This window comes from Rutidosis leptorrhynchoides, chromosome 5 (assembly GCF_046630445.1).
Source record: "Rutidosis leptorrhynchoides isolate AG116_Rl617_1_P2 chromosome 5, CSIRO_AGI_Rlap_v1, whole genome shotgun sequence".
NCBI lineage: Eukaryota > Viridiplantae > Streptophyta > Magnoliopsida > Asterales > Asteraceae > Rutidosis > Rutidosis leptorrhynchoides.
This window is the reverse complement of record NC_092337.1, coordinates 285,265,330-285,273,661: the sequence shown is the minus strand read 5'-3', so window position 1 is coordinate 285,273,661 and position 8,332 is coordinate 285,265,330.

Below are 8,332 nucleotides of genomic sequence, written 5' to 3'. Positions count from 1 at the left end.
CTTGTACATCTTCCCCGTTCCAGGATGTATTGAGTATCTGGTTTTATGAGCTTCTCTAAGTACCATTTCTCTTATATCTCCAAATTTTGGTACCCAAATCCTTTCAGCCCTATACCGGATTCCGTCTTCCCGAATATTAAGATGCTTCTCCGATCCTTTGGGCATTTCATCCTTTAAATTTCCCCCTTTTAAAACTCCTTGTTGCGCCTCCTTTATTTGAGTAGTAAGGTTATTATGAATCATTATATTCATAGATTTTACTCGAATGGGTTCTCTGTCCTTCCTGCTCAAGGCATCGGCTACCACATTTGCCTTCCCCGGGTGGTAACGAATCTCAAAGTCGTAATCATTCAACAATTCAATCCACCTACGCTGCCTCATATTCAGTTGTTTCTGATTAAATATGTGTTGAAGACTTTTATGGTCGGTATATATAATACTTTTGACCCCATATAAGTAGTGCCTCCAAGTCTTTAATGCAAAAACAACCGCGCCTAATTCCAAATCATGCGTCGTATAATTTTGTTCGTGAATCTTCAATTGTCTAGACGCATAAGCAATCACCTTTGTTCGTTGCATTAATACACAACCGAGACCTTGCTTTGATGCGTCACAATAAATCACAAAATCATCATTCCCTTCAGGCAATGACAATATAGGTGCCGTAGTTGGCTTTTTCTTCAATAACTGAAACGCTTTCTCTTGTTCATCATTCCATTCAAATTTCTTCCCTTTATGCGTTAATGCAGTCAAGGGTTTTGCTATTCTGGAAAAGTCTTAGATGAACCTTCTGTAGTAACCAGCTAGTCCTAAAAACGCGCGTATGTGTTTCGGAGTTTTCGGGGTTTCCCACTTTTCAACAGTTTCTATCTTTGCCGGATCCACCTTAATACCTTTTTTGTTCACTATGTGACCGAGGAATTGAACTTCTTCCAACCAAAATGCACACTTTGAAAATTTAGCGTACAATTCTTCCTTCCTCAATACTTCTAACACCTTTCTCAAATGTTCACCGTGTTCTTGGTCATTCTTTGAGTAAATAAGTATGTCATCAATGAAAACAATGACAAACTTGTCAAGGTATGGTCCACACACTCGGTTCATAAGGTCCATGAACACAGCTGGTGCATTAAACCAAACGGCATGACCATAAACTCGTAATGACCGTAACGTGTTCTGAAAGCAGTCTTTGGAATATCATCTTCTTTCACCCGCATTTGATGATACCCGGAACGTAAGTCAATCTTTGAATAAACAGACGAGCCTTGTAGTTGATCAAATAAGTCGTCGATTCTCGGTAGTGGGTAGTGGTTCTTGATGGTAAGTTAGTTCAACTCTCGGTAGTCGATACACAACCTGAATGTACCATCTTTCTTCTTGACAAACAAAACAGGAGCTCCCCACGGTGATGTGCTTGGTCGAATGAAACCATGCTCTAAAAGTTCTTGTAATTGGCTTTGCAGTTCTTTCATCTCGCTGGGTGCGAGTCTGTAAGGAGCACGAGCAATTGGTGCAGCTCCTGGTACAAGATCTATTTGAAATTCAACGGATCGATGTGGGGGTAATCCCGGTAATTCTTTCGAAAATACATCGGGAAATTCTTTTGCAATGGGAACATCATTGATGCTCTTTTCTTCAGTTTGTACTTTCTCGACGTGTGCTAGAACAGCATAGCAACCTTTTCTTATTAGTTTTTGTGCCTTCAAATTACTAATAAGATGTAGCTTCGTGTTGCCCTTTTCTCCGTACACCATTAAGGGTTTTCCTTTTTCTCGTATAATGCGAATTGCATTTTTGTAACAAACGATCTCTGCTTTCACTTCTTTCAACCAGTCCATACCGATTATCACATCAAAACTCCCTAACTCCACTGGTATCAAATCAATCTTAAATGTTTCGCTAACAAGTTTAATTTCTCGATTCCGACATATATTATCTGCTGAAATTAATTTACCATTTGCTAATTCGAGTAAAAATTTACTATCCAAAGGCGTCAATGGACAACATAATTTAGCACAAAAATCTCTACTCATATAGCTTCTATCCGTACCCGAATCAAATAAAACGTAAGCAGATTTATTGTCAATAAGAAACGTACCCGTAATAAGCTCCGGGTCTTCCTGTGCCTCTGTCGCATTAATATTGAAAACTCTTCCGCGGCCTTGTCCATTCGTGTTCTCCTGGTTCGGGCAATTTCTAATAATGTGGCCCAGTTTTCCACATTTATAACAAACTACATTGGCATAACTTGCTCCGACACTACTTGCTCCGCCATTACTCGTTCCGACACCATTTGTTCCTTTCGTTCTATTAACCCCTAGTCCGTAGACCTCACACTTCGCCGCGCTATGACCATTTCTTTTACACTTGTTGCAAAATTTGGTGCAGAACCCAGAGTGATACTTTTCACACCTTTGGCATAGCTGCTTCTGATTGTTGTTGTTGTTGCGGTTATTATTGTTGTTGGGATGATTGTTGTAGTTGCTGTTGTTGTTGTTGTTGTTGGGCCGTTTGTTGTAGTTACGATTGATGTTGCGATTGTTGGGATAATTGTTGCGATTATTGTTGTAATTGCTGTTGTTGTTGTATTGGTGATTCTTATCACCGTTTTCCTCCCACTTTCTTTTGACTTGCTTCGTATTGGCCTCTTCAGCAGTCTGTTCTCTAATTCTTTCTTCAATCTAGTTCACTAGTTTGTGAGCCATTCTACATGCCTGTTGTATGGAGGCGGTGAAACGCGTCGATCTTCTCTTCCTCATCTTCGAATGCTCCCGGATACAATAGGCACAATTCTGTGAATCGTCTTTCGTACGTGGTAATATCAAATCCTTGGGTTCATAACCCTCTAAGTTCTGTCTTGAGCTTATTGACCTCAGTTCTGGGACGGTACTTCTCGTTCATCAAGTGCTTGAATGCTGACCACGGTAGTGCGTACGCATCGTCTTGTCCCACTTGCTCTAGATAGGTATTCCACCATGTTAACGCAGAACCTGTGAAGGTATACGTAGCGTACTTTACTTTGTCCTCTTCAGTACACTTACTTATGGCAAACACCGATTCGACCTTCTCGGTCCACCGTTTCAATCCGATCGGTCCTTCGGTTCCATCAAATTCCAAAGGTTTGCAGGCAGTGAATTCTTTGTAGGTGCATCCTACACGATTTCCTGTACTGCTAGATCTAAGGTTATTGTTGGTATGTAGCGCAGCCTGTACTGCGGCTATGTTTGAAGCTAGAAAAGTACGAAATTCCTCTTCATTCATATTCACGGTGTGTCGAGTAGTCGGTGCCATTTCCTTCAAAATAGTCAAATGGAACAAGTTAATCATACAGAATATTAAGAGTAGTTAATAGTATTTCGTAGCATAATATGAACTCATTTATAAAAGCTTTTTCTTCATATTAGCGTTTTATAAGTTTAAATTCGGGTAGTACCTACCCGTTAAGTTCATACTTAGTAGCTAATATACAATTCAACTACTACAATTCTATATGAAAAACTGATTATAATAATATTTCGCATTCAAACTTTTACACAATATTTTACAAACTTACAATACCGCTTATTTTACATATAGCATGAAATATAGCACACAATAAATTTGATACAAGATGGTTGTGAAGATAATTCTAGCTAGTACACAAGTCGTTCAGCAAAGGCAATAAAGACACGTAATTCATACGTCCAGAAACAAGTCATGCATTCTGATTTTACTAGGACTACTTCCCATCCTTGGTCTTGTGGAACATAACCGTTATGGCCGTTGATAAGACAGCGTGTTGTAACGTCGTCAAAGGGACGAGGGTTACGTAATGTCCAACAGTCCCGTAACAATCTAAAAACCTCATTTCTTACCCCAATTACCGACTCCGTCACTTGTGGGAACGTTTTGTTTAATAGTTGTAGGCCGATGTTCTTGTTCTCACTTTGGTGAGAAGCGAACATTACTAATCCGTAAGCATAACATGCTTCTTTATGTTGCATGTTAGCCGCTTGATATATTGAGTCAAAATAATTTCTTAATCCATTGCGTAAAATAGCATTTGGGTTCCCCTCAATATATGCGTCAAAGTAAACACATCGTAACTTATGGATTTCCCAATGTGATATCCCCCATCTTTCGAACGAAAGCCTTTTATAAACCAAGGCATTCTTGGAACGTTCTTCGAATGTCTTACAAACTGATCTCACCTTAAATAGTTGTGCTGAAGAATTCTGACCGACTCTAGACAAGATTTCATCAATCATGTCTCCGGGTAGGTCTCTTAAAATATTGGGTTGTCTATCCATTTTGTGTTTTTATACTGTAAAATAGACAAGAGTTAGATTCAAAAAAAAAATACTTATTTATACAAGCAATTTTTACATATATCATAAAGCATAAGCACACTATATTACTTATATTACACCACACGAATACAACTATCTTATTCCGACTCGCTTGTTTCTTCTTCTTTGGTTTTGATTCGTTTTGCCAAGTTTCTAGGGATATATGATGTTCTCCTAATACGAGCCGTCGTTATCCACATTGGTTTAGAAAAACCTGGTGGTTTAGAGGTTCCCGGGTCATTGTTACAACTTAAGGACTTCGGGGGTTGACGATACATATAAAGTTCATCGGGGTTGGAATTAGATTTCTCTATTTTTATGCCCTTTCCCTTATTATTTTCTTTTGCCTTTTTAAATTCAGTTGGGGTAATTTCTATAACATCATCGGAATTCTCGTCGATCGGAGAATTGGTAATCCTCCCAATATTTTGCTTCCTTAGCGGAAACACCATTGACCATAATTAGCCTTGGTCGGTTGGTTGAGGATTTTCTTTTACTTAACCGTTTTATTATTTCCCCCACCGGTTCTATTTCTTCATCCGGTTCCGATTCTTCTTCTGGTTCCGACTCTTCTTCTGGTTCCTCTTCGGGAACTTGTGAATCAGTCCACGAATCATTCCAATTTACATTTGACTCTTCATTATTATTAGGTGAGTCAATGGGACTTGTTCTAGAGGTAGACATCTATCACATAATATCAAACGCGTTAAGAGATTAATATATCACATAATATTTACATGTTAAAAATATATAGTTTCCAACAAAATTTGTTAAGTAATCATTTTTCAAGTAAACACGGTCGAAGTCCAGACTCACTAATGCATCCTAACAAACTCGATAAGACACACTAATTCAAAATTCTGGTTCTCTAAGACCAACGCTCTGATACCAACTGAAATGTCCCTTTCTTATTGATTAAAAACGTTCCATATTAATTGATTTCGTTACGAGGTTTTGACCTCTATATGAGACGTTTTTCAAAGACTGCATTCATTTTAAAACAAACCATAACCTTTATTTCATCAATAAAGGTTTAAAAAGCTTTACGTAGATTATCAAATAATGATAATCTAAAATATCCAGCTTACACACGACCATTACATAATGGTTTACAATACAAATATGTTACAACAAAATAAGTTTCTTGAATGCAGTTTTTACACAATATCATACAAGCATGGACTCCAAATCTCGTCCTTATTTAAGTATGCGACAGCGGAAGCTCTTAATAATCACCTGAGAATAAACATGCTTAAAACGTCAACAAAAATGTTGGTGAGTTATAGGTTTAACCTATATATATCAAATCATAATAATAGACCACAAGATTTCATATTTCAATACACATCCCATACATAGAGATAAAAATCATTCATATGGTGAACACCTGGTAACCGACATTAACAAGATGCATATATAAGAATATCCCCATCATTCCGGGACACCCTTCGGATATGATATAAATTTTGAAGTACTAAAGCATCCGGTACTTTGGATGGGGTTTGTTAGGCCCAATAGATCTATCTTTAGGATTCGCGTCAATTAGGGTATCTGTTCCCTAATTCTTAGATTACCAGACTTAATAAAAAGGGGCATATTCGATTTCGATAATTCAACCATAGAATGTAGTTTCACGTACTTGTGTCTATTTTGTAAATCATTTATAAAACCTGCATGTATTCTCATCCCAAAAATATTAGATTTTAAAAGTGGGACTATAACTCACTTTCACAGATTTTTACTTCGTCGAGAAGTAAGACTTGGCCACTGTTGATTCACGAACCTATAACAATATATACATGTATATTAAAGTATGTTCAAAATATATTTACAACACTTTTAATATATTTTGATGTTTTAAGTTTATTAAGTCAGCTGTCTTCGTTAGTAACCTACAACTAGTTGTCCACAGTTAGATGTACAGAAATAAATCAATAAATATTATCTTGAATCAATCCACGACCCAGTGTATACGTATCTCAGTATTGATCACAACTCAAACTATATATATTTTGGAATCAACCTCAACCCTGTATAGCTAACTCCAACATTCACATATAGAGTGTCTATAGTTATTCCGAAATATATATAGATGTGTCGACATGATAGGTCGAAACACTGTATACGTGTCTATGGTATCTCAAGATTACATAATATACAATACAAGTTGATTAAGTTATGGTTGGAATAGATTTATTACCAATTTTCACGTAGCTAAAATGAGAAAAATTATCCAATCTTGTTTTACCCATAACTTCTTCATTTTAAATCCGTTTTGAGTGAATCAAATTGCTATGGTTTCATATTGAACTCTATTTTATGAATCTAAATAGAAAAAATATAGGTTTATTGTCAGAAAAATAAGTTACAAGTCATTTTTGTAAAGGTAGTCATTTCAGTCGAAAGAACGACGTCTAGATGACCATTTTAGAAAACATACTTCCACTTTGAGTTTAACCATAATTTTTGGATATAGTTTCATGTTCATAATAAAAATCATTTTCTTAAAATAACAACTTTTAAATCAAAGTTTATCATATTTTTTAATTAACTAACCCAAAACAGCTCGCGGTGTTACTACGACGGCGTACATCCGGTTTTACGGTGTTTTTCGTGTTTCCAGGGTTTAAATCATTAAGTTAGCATATCATATAGATATAGAACATGTGTTTAGTTAATTTTAAAAATCAAGTTAGAAGGATTAACTTTTGTTTGCGAACAAGTTTCGAATTAACAAAACTATGTTCTAGTGATTACGAGTTTAAACCTTCGAATAAGATAGTTTTATATATATGAATCGAATGATGTTATGAACATCATTACTACCTCAATTTTAGTAGGTAAACCTACTGGAAGTGACAAGAAATGATCTAGCTTCAAAGGATCTTGGATGGCTTGAAAGTTCTTGAAGTAGGATCATGACAAAAAAACAAGTTCAAGTAAGATTTTTACTCGAATTAAGATAGTTTATAGTTATAGAAATTGAATCAAAGTTTGAATATGAATATTACCTTGAATAAGAAAGATAACCTACTATATATAACAAAGGTTTCTTGATCTTAGATGATTACTTGGAATGGATTAGAAAGCTTGGAAGTAAATTAGTAAACTTGAAGGGATTTTTGAAGTGTTCTTGAAGTGTTCTTCCTATGATGATTATAGCTTGATTCTTGAAGTGATTTTTGATGAAGATGATGATTAACTACTGGAAAAATACGTTCATAATAGTGTGTGTGTGTTGAGAGAGAATTAGAAAGAGAATTGGAAGTGAAATGGAGTGAATGATGAGTGGTAATTGGTGAGTGGTGAGTGGGGTTAAAAGGAGTTCTAGTTAGTTGACTAGCTCATGGTAGAAGTTAAAATTGATTAGTCATACATGACATAATCAAGAGTGGAATCCCATGCTAGTTCCTATTGGTATATACCCATAGTAAGTACGTTTTGAAGCTGTGTATAATACGGGTAAGAATACGACTAGAATTCTTGATGAAAGAAAAGAATGGGAAAGTAACTGTAACCATTTTCGTTAAGTATGAGTGTTTTGATATATGTCTTGAAGTCTTCCAAAAGTATTTTAATACATCTAAATACACTACATGTATATACATTTTAACTGAGTCGTTAAGTCATTGTTAGTCGTTACATGTAAGTGTTGTTTTGAAACCTTTAAGTTAACGATCTCAATTAATGTTGTTAACCCATTGTTTATTATATCTAATGAGATGTTAAATTATTATATTATCATGATATTATGATATATTAATATATCTTAATATGATATATATACATTTAAATGTCGTTACAATGATAATCGTTACATATATGTCTCGTTTCGAAATCCTTAAGTTAGTAGTCTTGTTTATATGTGTATAACTCATTGTTAATATACTTATGGAGATACTTACTTATCATAATCTCATGTTAACCATATGTATATCCATATATATATCGTTATGTCATTTTTACAAGTTTTAACATTCGTGAATCGCCGGTCAACTTGGGTG